Genomic DNA, 12733 nt, shown 5'->3' with positions numbered 1-12733 from the left:
TGTATTTAGAGGACAGTTTAATGTAGGAAGTTATTAATGAGGAGGTATTTAACTTCCTACAGAACCAATACCCCTTTGTCCCGACCATATTCGGCATACCAAAGGTACACAAGGATATTCACCACCCACCATACAGATTGATTATAGCAGCCCAAGGTAGTTCTACATACCCATTGGGAGTGTTTATAGATCGATTACTAAAAGACACTTTACAAAAGATAGACTACGTTGTTAAAGACTCATGGGACTTTTTAACCCAGATAAAACAGGAATATTACATGGACTGTACGTTTTTTTCAACTATTGATGTTGACCTTTTTGGATCTATCCCCCATGAATTGGGATTGGAATTATTTCATGAAGCACTATTGGAATATAGTAATTTGAGTGCTACCATGATTAATTTTGTAGTACAAATGATGGAATGGGTATTAAAAAATAGCTTCTTTGTATTTGAAGAAGAATATTATAGGCAATTAAAGGGGGTTGCAATGGGGTCAAGTTGTGCCCCTATTTCTGCTAATATAGTTTTTTGTATGTGGGAGAAGAAATATATGTCTGGTACAGAATTTTCCAAAGATCGGATATTATATACCCGTTATTTGGATGACATGTTCATTTTATGGAAAGTAGATTTCGAGAAAGTATTAAAATTTGAGAGATTTGTTAATAACATTTCTGAATATTTTCAGTTTACACACACTCATAATCCACACGTTATAGGTTATGTGGATGTAAGGTTGATTAAAAATACTAACCAGAACTGTTTTGAATCATTGGTTCACAGGAAGCCTACATATTCTAATAGTTTCTTGAGATTTGAAAGTCAACACCCATTATATATTAAGAGAAACCTTGTAAGAGGCCAGATGATCAGAGGGGTTAGAATGTGTTCAACTTTGGAAGGGTTAACAAAAGAACTGATGTTGTTGACCCAAATGTTTAGGAATAGGGGATACCCCACGGAATTTGGGGAGAAATTTAAAGAAGAGATTTTAACAGGCTGGGGTAACAAATTTATTCCCCTATTAGGACAAAAACACGTTTTTAAGGAATCACAAAGTAACCAGACAGATAGATATATACACATTCTATGGTTATAGAATTTAGTTAATTTGGCAGGGAGGTAAAAAGATTCTTACTAAGAATTGGGTGATCTTGGAAGGAAATGTGTATACCCATTGGTTAGGTACAGGTCCAGTTTTTACCAATAGAGTGGGGAAAATATGAAATACTTATTAGAACACACAAAACAGTTAAGTACATTTAGATCCACTAATAAATGTGGCAGGTGTAACCAGTGTTCACCGATTTTAGAATGCAGTGACTATAAGGTAGGAGACAATATACCCAATATTAGGATGGTTGGTGGCAATTGTCAAACAAGAGGGGTTATATATATTGCCATATGTCAAAGCTGTTTAAATTTCTATGTGGGGAAAACAGAAAAATCCCTAAGGCAAAGAATTTATGAAAACACATATGCTATGGAAACAAAGAATAAAAACAATGCCCTTTTTAAACATTCAGAAACATGTCCCAATTTTATTAGTTTCAAGTTCGGTATACTGGAGATAGTTAAAAGGAACATTAGAGGGAGGTGATTGGGGGAATGAGTTAGAAACTAGGGAACTGCATTGGCAGTTGACCCTTATCGCAACAGAATCCCCAGGTTTTAATGAATATTTATCCCTACGACCACTGTTAAAACAGAGAGCTAGAAAATTGTAGTTTAGAATGTGAATTATTGAAGTAATATCCATGTTATTATTTTTAGTCCATACACATAGTATTCTTCTATGTATATATTGTAGCTGTATTGTTGTCCTGCTAACACACTTCCTGAGTGTATATATATTTTTTAATAATTTTTAGAGAACTGTATTTTTAAATGTTAATTGGACACTAATTAAGAACACAAGTGCATATAAGTGTAAAGAGAAGGGAAATACAACAGTTTGATAAAGTCTGGTATGGTTACAGACGAAAGCGCTTACTCTACTGTTGGGATTTTGGAGGTCATCACCCCTGCTGTGGAATTTTGTTAAAGAACTGTGGAATAAACTTTACTGTGCTTGGATTACATCATTGTGCTTGTAATAATTTTATGGTGTTTGGATTCACCAAGGTGAGCGGACAGTTGCTTCCTGGGATTGTGTTTTTTAAAAGTTTTTTTTTTCCTACAATCGTGGTGCTTGAGTATTTTGCAATGTTTGTGTACAGTACATAAACTAGACAGCCGTCATGTCTTAGTTGTCAGGCATGGGAATATAATATAATAACTGTGACTGCAAAGGACATCTGTAAATAATGTGACAACTGACTGCAGCAACTTAGTGCAGACAGGCAAGGAATACAACTGTACTGGAGATATTTGGACAGATATGTTTAGGAATCAACAAGACTGCTTAACACTTTAGTGGTATTTCTGATAAGTGTGTGTGAAATCTAAACATTATATCTGCTCATAACATGGGCTACCTCAGACCTGTACCTTTTGTTCCTGGAGTGGGGGAGCATGAGTGCATTATGTGACTGATATTGACCTGCAGACAACCTTGAACTATACTATGAGTTGACCAATACACGTTAAAGGACATTTGTCTTGCATTCCATAACTGTTACAGTGTTACATTTCACTGCAGTGACAGTAGAACACACATGCATGGAATACACCTGTACTGCATATATTAGGACAGATTTATTTAGGAATCAGCAATGCTGCTTAACACTTTATTAGTATTGCTGGTAAATTACTGCAAAGTCCACACACAATATCTGCCCATTCAGTGGGCTACCTCACCTATATACCTTTATTAGCTGGAGTAGGAGGAACAGAGAGCATTATGTGACTGATATTGACCTGGAGACAGCCTTGGACTGTAATATGAGTTGAGCACTACAGTTTTCAGGCCAGTAGTTATGTGTTACACAGCTATTAGTGTTACACTTGACGCCAGCAACCTTACCATAGACAAGCAGTGCATACAGCTCTACTGTAATGGTTATTACAACACAATCCTGCTATATACCATTTTGCTTACTTTTATTGGTATTGTTTATTGCAATACATTTGTTATTTTTCATTTATTGTACTACAGCTCTAATTGCCTATTTATTGCGCTGCAGTTTTATTGTATAAATGCTTTAGTCTTTCTTGCTTATTGCACTACAGTTGCCATAATAAGTCCACACTTACCACACTCATGATGCAACCTGACAAGGGGCCCGAATAGGGACCCAACATGACAAGTCCTCTCAGCTGCTGCTGTTGGGAGAGAAGCACACCGTTATGCATACCAGTTTTGCAGACATTCAGCTTGCATTTTGGTAATATAGTGAAAAACATACTTATGTATTTGTGGGACATGCCCAGCTTCTTGCCTCTTGGACCCATGTGTCCAATGTTCCCCCTCTTTCTCCTCTTCAGGTTGTCTTAATGGTGGTGCACTGCTCACTAGTGCAGCGGATACCAGTAGCACTGGTAAGTTCCCTGGCCAACCAGTCCCAGGCCTCTGCTTTATATTCCGAGCCCTGGAAACTGCCCTGTATCAGCCTGGGTTCATAATTCTTTACCTGGAGCCCAGCAAAGACCCTGGAGTCCTGCACACCCCATCTGTGTTCCCAAAAGCATGTACCCTCTCCATCACTGCCTAGCATATCAACAGATAAGCAGACTCCAAAGAATAGTGCAGAATTCCCACCTATTGCACCTAATATAGGCTGTTTTCCTGCCCTTGCATGTCATAGAGCAACATTCAAAAGAGTGTGGCGTCACTTTAGCAGCATGCAAACCAGTTAAACAGAGCTGAACAGTGATAAACTAGCACAGCCAAGGTTTTAGCACCACGCAAACATTAGTCGCCATTAACATGTTTAAGTAGTGCTCAGCACAGAACAGCAGTGTCATATATCAAAAAAGTTGCTTTTAAACGTAAGCATAAAGTCTAAATTAAATTACAGACATCTTATGACTGCTACAGACTTGAACCCAGTATCTAAACATTAGGCTGTAACTGTACCCATTTAGCTACTTGGATATTATAAACACTAGTACACCTTCACATATACTACTGGGTTACCTGTTAGCGTTGCTGCGTGCAGTGCTGAGGAAACATGTTTCAAAAGATCCACAAATAGTTAATTACATCCAGTTTCTGTTTTTAGATGTCTGGCAGGTGTCGGCTATGTATGTATAAATGCCACTCACACCTGCCGCATTCCTCACCACGCACATAGCAAGTACAAAAAAAGTATGTCATTTTGATAATTAATTACATCCGGTTTCTGTTTTTAGATGTGTAGCAGGTGTCAGCTGTGTATATGTGAGCACAACTTGGCATTGCTGTGCTCCGCACCTCGCAAACATACAGAAAGAAAAAAAGGTAAAATTCATAAAAATAAAATATTATCCATTTACAAGAATTCACATAATTTCAACAGTAGCGGCAAGCATTACAGGGAGTCTCACCTTGTATATAACATTTGACCAGGCATCCACATCCACGGGTAGCATCTATATTTTTCCTTACATGGATTCAATATCCCTGTTCCTATGCTCTTCCCTCAGCAGCGCACCATCAATATGCATGGAGCACTGCCGAGAAAAAAACATGTCCGTGTACACTGATACACTCAATGTAGGCTCCACACGGTGCCTAAACAGGTATTATTAAATCCTGGAGATAATCTCTACACAAATTGTATACACACACACACAGATGTAACAATTGAAATGAAGATTTTCATCCTTCCAGGTTCAAGTTGCAGTAAACAAAACATATTCACCGTTATAAATGGATGCACTAGAAATATTTCCTGGCAATGTTTGCTTTCATAATTTGCTATTTAATACATGTAAGCATATAAGGGGATTAAATAGAAATGTATACAGAAATAATCAAACAGTGCATTTCGTAGCATCCTCTGTGCTGGTTATTCACTTAGTACTTAACCCACCCCCCCCCCCCCTCACCACCACCTCCACTCTGCCTAGAGTGTGGTGGCTATTGGATTTCTGCCATCTTGTATGTGCAGTTAATGTTTTGGAAAAAATGAATGCCATACACAGGTAAATATTTTTTGACCTGCACAAACCAAATCTTTTTTTCCTAAAAAAAAAATGGCTGATTGTAGTACAACTAATTATTACAGTAGATGAAATTGTGTGGGAATACAAATATGTTCTTTTCTGTTTGTGTATAAGTACGTGTTTGTGTATGTGTGTGTATAAACATGTTTTAAGTATATGTATATTTCTACAGATTTGTATTATTGTATGTCTTTTATACATGTTTACTTACATATATTTGTTTCTTCATACATTTGTATTTATACAGAAAAGCACGTCCACATATAAACATGCCATGTTTGTACAACTTATGCATTTTTGTTTACAGATGTTTTTGCCTACTCATACATTTGCTGTTATCCTTATTTGAACAATAAACCTATAGATAAATATTTGCAGTTATATATACACATTTGCATTTATGCGGTATTAGTGTAACATGTTTCTTAAACCTATTTTTATAAGATTTTACAAAAATTGTAAAAATACTCACTATAGAAATCTGGCCTTATTGCCATCACCTGGTCTTGCCTGTTTAGCCAGCTGGTCAGTCCTGTGCCTCTGTAGGTCATCGTATCTGTGGTGGCACTGGAGGCTAGGGTGTGTGATCTCTGTCAGAGATAACAGGTGCCCGCCTGTCTCTAGCCAGATGTCAAATTTTTCCACTCCATTCCACATACTGATGACTCCATTTTTTCCAAGTAGAAGTTCTTTACATGGTAGACCATGATTTCTGTCTCCTTGTCAGAACAGCTTGAAGCTCAGCCTCATGCCCTCACGGTGCTGCCATATTTGAAATGCCTATACCAGAATGAAGACTGTAACTGTAAGACTGTGGTTCACAGATTTGAAACGACACTGTCTGGGATGAGATGTCACCATAACAAAACCCGTCTTCCACATAGGGGCATTAGACATGGACCTACAGATGTTAAGTTGTCTATCTCGCCTTCATTCTTGCTGTTTGGGACTCGGCCATCTTCAATAGCTCGAGAGCTGTTTACTGGCTCGATGCGACCCCTTATCCCATGATGCCTAGCGATAGCTACCCAGATCTCATTTGCCGCTTCAACTGCTAGGTGTGTCATTTTCTGGCTCAGGCTTGTAATTTCAAATTTTTTATGTAGAAATATATTCCATAAAACTATTAGATAAATTTACCTTTCTTAGTTTTATTCACTAGTGTGTGTGTTGTTGAGTACCTTGTTCTTTTATAGTCCCTTTTTAATACAACTCGTTTAAGTTAGAGAGTTCTCCCCTCCGCCACTCCCTTCCCAATGACAGCCGTTTAACTTAGAGGCTCTCCTTTCCTTCTGTTTTTGCTACCATTATATAAAAAAAAGGGGGAGATTGTTTTATATATATTTATATATATATATATATATATATATATATATACATACACTTAGTCTGTTGTACTTTGACTAGAGTATAATTTTTTTTTTCTATCTGTGTTTCTCTTTTGGTGCTTGTTTTTTTGTCTTTTAGTTATGTCTAAAGAAGCTAAAGTTTCTGGATTTAAAAAGTGTGACTTGTGCTGTCAGAAAATGTCTCTGACAGACGGGCACACTAGCTGCGTTTATTGTTTGTGCGCTGTTCACCTGCAGGACTCTTGTTCTATTTGCCATGCCTTTAGTCCAAGAGTCCTGCAGGAATGGAAGAACAAATTGATCCTTAGGGGTCTGTTAAAACCTCAGGATTCACCAGCAAAGAATTCACAGCCAGTGAAATCCCCAAAATCCTCTAAACCGTCGGCTCCACCTTTGGAGCCAACTCTGGTACAGGATTTACCGAGTATGTTGGTTCCGGCTGGCACCGACAAGACAACCCCTCAGTCGGCTCCATCGGATGTTTCGGAGCCGCCTTGGAGCCATAAAAGGCTGAGGTCCCCTTCGTTAGACTCAGTTCATTCAGCTCCTGGCTCTCCATTATTACAAAGTGAACGTAGCCACCATTCTTCACACTCCTCTAGGCTGTCGGATCATAATGTGGAGAAAGTAGTAAGTAGGTTGCTAAAAATCACAGGCACTAGCTAAAATATTGTCTAGCTCTCCTCAACAGGTATTGGCTCCATCCACCTCTCTTTCTGTTCCTTCTCTGACTCCATTGAGCTCGGAGCCAGAGTTCATTGGGGTTCGGCTCCGATAACCATATCTCCTTTGGTTCCGACGTCGGCTCCGATTCCCTCGATAGTACCTTCGAACAAGGAATCTGGATGCCGGGGCTCTCTCGTCGGCTCCAAGAGGGCGAGTGGCATCAGACCCTTGTCCGACCCCATTCTCCCTCTCGGAGCATCGGCGCAGGTGAGCTCTGCTCCAACATCAGCCTCAGAGCCGTCCCCCTCTGCGTGGCAAAAGATTCCTATTTCTTCGGAACAGGAGCTTTCTCTGCCTTGAGGCAGGGACGCCTTTGAGGTCATGCAGAGTGTGCTGTCCCCTGAGTCAGCCCACTTCCAGCCCCACCGGCTCCGTCCCCCGTAGTGTCTGTGCCAACCTCTGCTCCTCCTCCAGACCCCAAACGTAGGGAACCAATGCTCCAGGACACCCCATTGGGTGTTTCCTCTTCTTCCGAGGCCTCCATGATCACTCAGAGGAGCCCCCTCGGAAGAAGAAGAAGTGAAAGAGGAAGCACATTGACTCCCCTGAGTCTGTCACTTCTGATACAGACTTAGATGAATCGGAAGGGTCCCCGAGATCCCCCTCTGAAGATGTTTCTTTATCGGACATTCTGGAAATGCTTAGGCAGAGGGGGAACTGGAATTCCTTAGCCCCTACTGAGGATGAGTCTGTATTCCTGGATGCTTTCAGTTCCTGACCTTCCACCTCCTGCGTTTCTCCGCCTTTCAACCCACTTATGTCTGTAGTGGCTCAAAAGGCTTGGTCAGCTCCGGACACAGTGGAACCAACTCCGAGGAGACCTGGTAAATTTATTACAGCTCCCCAGGATAAGCAATTCCTTTCTAAAGGTGTGCCTGTTGATGGTGGTAGCAGCAGCCACCAAAAAAGAGTTAGCAGAGACCTCTTCATCTGTTCATCCCCCTAACAAAGGAGTCTAGGACGATGGACAGGTACGGAAAGCAAATGATTGCTTCAGCGACCTTCTCCTTGAGGTCCCAGAACTATCTGTCATTTTACTCAACTTCAAAGGGATCTCCTTAAAGAGCTTGGAGATGCCCTTCAAGATCCTACAGCTGAGGGAATAGAAGACAAAGTGGCTTCCCAGCTAGAGACACTTAATTCTGTAGTTAACTTCTCCATGAGGCTCATTTACTATGCAGCTGATGGAGCGAGTAGAGCCGTGGGCACAGGTGTGGCCCTTAGGAGGTATGCGTGGATGCGGCTGTGTCACTTTGCGGAACCATTTCGAGCGTTATTCACCAGTACCCCCTTTGATGGCTCCATTCTCTTTGGGCCACAGGTGAAAGACACATTGACTAGATGTGAGCAAGAAGGCAAGACTCTCTCTGCCGTGGGAGTCCATTTTTCCACTCCCTCTAGACCTTACCCCAAGGGTCAGAAGAGTGGGAAGATGTGGTTCCGTAAATCTCAGGGAGCCTTACCTGACACACGTAGTGATTTTTCCTCCAGAGGCAGAGGGGGAAACAATAATAATAGATGCCGCCCTCGTGGCAGAGGGGGTCCGCAGAACTAGGGCAACAGAGAATCTTTCTCTGATAAGCCCTTCCAGCATCCCTGAAGAGTTGCCCGACTGCTCACCTCTGGAGGCAGTCGGGGGAAGACTTTCATTTTACCCAAAAGCCTGGCAAAATTTAACAAGAGACAGATGGGTACGGGACATTATATTCGGAGGTTACAAAATTCCCTTCTATCAATCCCCCTTACAGTCAAAGAAGACCCTTCCAGATGTTCCACCCAATCTGAAGGAGCAAGCAGTAATAGAAGTTTCAAAACTGCTAGTAAAAAGAGCCATTCAGGAAGTCCCCGCAGACCAGCACAGATCCGGAACTTACTCAAGTTTCTTTTTGGTACCAAAAAAGACAGGGGACTGGAGACCAATTCTGGATCTCAGCAGAATAAACAAATCTGTACAAAGAACAAAGTTTCGGATGGTCACTCTACAGTCCATTCTACCCTTCCTGGGTCAGGACAATTGGATGTGCTCGATAGATCTTTAGGACGCGTACAACCATATCAAGATGGACAGATGCTCCAGGAGATTTCTTCGCTTTTGGGTAGGGGCCAGTTATTACCAGTTCAGAGCTCTGCCCTTTGGTCTCACCACAGCCCCCAGGGTGTTCACCAAATGTATGGCAGTGGTCACAGCTCACCTGAGATGTCAAGGATTCCAGGTGTTTCCATATCTGGACGACTGGCTCCTCACTGCTACCACCAGGCATCAACTCTTACAAGCGCAGGATTATACAATCACATCTTGCACCCAGCTAGGTATTACAACAAATTTTGAAAAATCTGCCTTGTTGCCCTGTCAGTCTATCACTTACATAGGAGCAGACTTAAACACAAGGGATATGTTCGCAAGGTTGCCACTAGAAAGTGTGTCCACAATTCATCAACAAGTGCAAATCCTAATGCAAAGCAAAAGGTTCCAAGTCAAGTATGTCCTTCAAACTCTGGGCTCCATGGCAGCTTCCATTCTTCTACTCCCACTAGCGTGCTTCCACATGAGAATTCTTCAGTGGCTTCTTTCCACGCAGTGGTCTTTCCAAGAGCTACCCATGTCTCACATGATCCTGATCACGGAGGCATGCATAAGACACCTTTCTTGGTGGATGGTCTCCCCACTAGTTACTCAGGGCAGACCTTTCATGCAACCCCCTCCGGTAGCCACAGCGACGACAGACTCCTCCCTGATAGGGTGGGGGGGCATTATCGGGCCAGGACAGTCCAAGGCACTTGGCAGCCTCACGAGTACCATCTGCACATAAATGTCCTAGAAATGAGAGCCGTGCTCCTAGCATTGCAAGCTCTTCAAGACTTCTCTTCCTTCCGGGATCATTGCAATTCAAACAGACAACATGTCAGTGGTGTGGTACATTAACAAGCAGGGCGGAACCAGATCCTACCCCCTGTGTCGAGAAGCACTCAGACTTTGGCAGTGGGCGATTTCCTCCCAACGTTTTCTGATTGCAATGCACATCCCTGGGAGATCCAACATCATAGCGGACAGGCTCAGTAGAGCTATCCTCATGCCTCACGAGTGGTCTCTGAATCAGGAAGTTGTGGATCTTATTTTCCGCAAATGGTGGCAAATTGCTGCAATCTTTTTGCCACCCCCTTCAACAGCAAATGCAGCAACTACTTCTCCCTTCTTCCACTTCCAGGTCACATACCCAGAGACGCTCTAGTCCACGACTGGCCTCAGTGACTTCTTTATGCTTTTCCTCCGTTTCCCCTGATACCGAAACTCATACAGAAAGCAAAATCGTTGGGTTGCGAAATGATCCTCATTGCCCCCTACTGGCCTCGACAGGTATGGTTCCCATTCCTGCACCATTACCTTCTCGATCAGCCCTGGACACTGGACCCAATTCCCGATCTCCTGATTCATCAATCAGGCAGGTTGCATCAATCCCTACAAACTCTCCAGTTCACAGCTTGGTTGCTCCACTTCCAACCTTAGCCAGGTTTCCCAGCATTTCCCCAGCAGTCCCGGAGGTTATCATCTCCTCTCATAAGCCTACAATGAGAAAAACTTATGCTAGCAAATGGAAACGTTTTTCTTGTTGGGCAGAGTCTCGGAATGTGGATCCCTTCTCAGCCCCTGTCCACGAAATTCTGGAATTCCTAGCACAAATGTTTCACTCGGGGGCCTCTTCCACTACGATTAGGGTACAATTAGCGGCCATTTCGAATTTTCATATTGGTTTGTCAAATTCTAACATTGTCGCATAAGCTCTGTAAAGCTTTTTTGAGAGGAACATCTCTTCTTAGACCTCCAGTGAGAGATCCCCCTTTTCCTTGGGACCTTAATTTAGTCCTAACTTCCTTAATTCTGCCTCCTTTTGAACCAGCAGCATCCTGCTCCTTCAAGTTTCTATCTTGGAAGACGCTCTTTCTGGTAAATATCACTTCAGCTAGGCATGTCTCAGAACTTCAAGCACTGTGTGTTCATCCTCCCTACCTGTTTTTTCACAAGGACAGAGTTGCTCTGAGGACTAATCATTCGTTTCTTCCTAAAGTCTGCTCAGAAAATAATTTAAACCAATCTGTAGATCTCCCTGTGTTCTTCCCAAATCATAGCAACAAGGCAGAGTACAAGCTTTACCAATTGGATGTTCATAGACAATTGCGTTTTTACGTACATAGAACTAAAGAAGTAAGAAAGTCAGACCAATTATTCCTTTCTTATGCCTTAAACAAACAAGGTCTCCCAGTTTTCAAGGTGACCTTATCCAGATGGTTGTCCCACACTATTACTTTTATTTACCAGTTAAGGAACAAAGAGTTACCAATTAAACCGAAAGGTCATTCTACCAGGGCATTAGCCACCTCTGTAGCTTTTCAGTCTAGGTTGCCCATGGATTCCATCTGTGCAGCTGTCACATGGGCAAACCCTCATACCTTTATTTCTCATTACAAAGTGGATATGGTCTCCGGGAGCAGAGCTGACTTTGGTTCCACTGTTCTGAAGAGTCTGTTCCACTAAGCCACCCAGTGAGTTAGGTGCTAGGGATGCTGTCCCAAATAGCAAGAGTGAAGGCGAGATAGACAACTTAACATTAAGAAGTTATGTACCTACTTCATCTCGCCTTCTTTCTTGCGTCCCTCCCTCTGTCTCCCATCCTAGTGGATCAAGAGGAGTGCCTTTTTTCACTGGTTGAGTATTCTTTTATTGTTATTCTTCTGGCTAGGTCTTCCTAACGTATTATAGATATTAGAATGCATGGAACAACCAGTTTTTTGATAACTGGTTTCTCTCTTATTATGTCTGGATTAGCTATTTCAAACGAGATCTGGGTAGCTATCACTAGGCATCATGGGATAAGGGGTAGCCTCGAGCCAGTAAACAGCTCTCGAGCTATTGAGGATGGCTGAGAAGGACCCGAGGATCGGCTCCGGTCTCAAACACCAAGAAAGAAGGTGAGATGAAGACAACTAACATGGAACGTTATGGTAGGTACATAACTTATTATTATTGGCAAGCTAGGTTTTACCAAACTGTGTTGTCACACAGATCATTTTTTTTAAAGAAATATTTTCACATTTCCTTGCCATGGTAAGTAACATGCAGTTATGAAATCATTACTTTTTAATGTACTTTTTTGTGTTTCTACATCTTTGCTGTAATGTTGTTATCCTTATTTGAACAATACACCTAAACGTCATGCATTAATAATTTCATTAAGCATGCTTTTTTCAGTGTTGCATCAGTATGTTTCCTTTTTTTTACTTTATAAGTATTCCAGTTGGTGTGATTATCATGTCATATAAACTATTGAGTGATGTAGGGTGATGAGGAGGTGTCACAGTATGCAGGATGGTCATTGATTAAGCATCACGGTTATACATTTTTTTTTTTTATCGTGATGAGGAATACAACCTCTCCATTTGGTGTCTGGGGATGTGTGACTATTAAACAGATGGCAGTGGCACTGGCATAATCAGAGTCTGTGTGGATGTCAGCTGTTACCCATGTCTACAGTATCAACAGACACCTGCTAAGGAAGGTTGGTTTGACCAA

General features: G+C 41.9%; 1 protein-coding gene across 5 annotated transcripts in view; it reads left to right on the top strand.

Annotated features, from left to right (window-relative positions):
- Nucleotides 1–12733, top strand: part of USP20 (ubiquitin specific peptidase 20) — a 5014215-nt gene that overhangs the window by 1473652 nt on the left and 3527830 nt on the right. The window lies entirely within an intron of this gene.

This window comes from Protopterus annectens, chromosome 16.part0 (genome assembly GCF_019279795.1).
Source record: "Protopterus annectens isolate FY-2018-M chromosome 16.part0, PAN1.0, whole genome shotgun sequence".
Classification (NCBI taxonomy): Eukaryota; Metazoa; Chordata; order Ceratodontiformes; family Protopteridae; genus Protopterus; species Protopterus annectens.
Note: the sequence above shows the minus strand (reverse complement) of the source record. Positions and strands in the feature narration are given on the sequence as shown.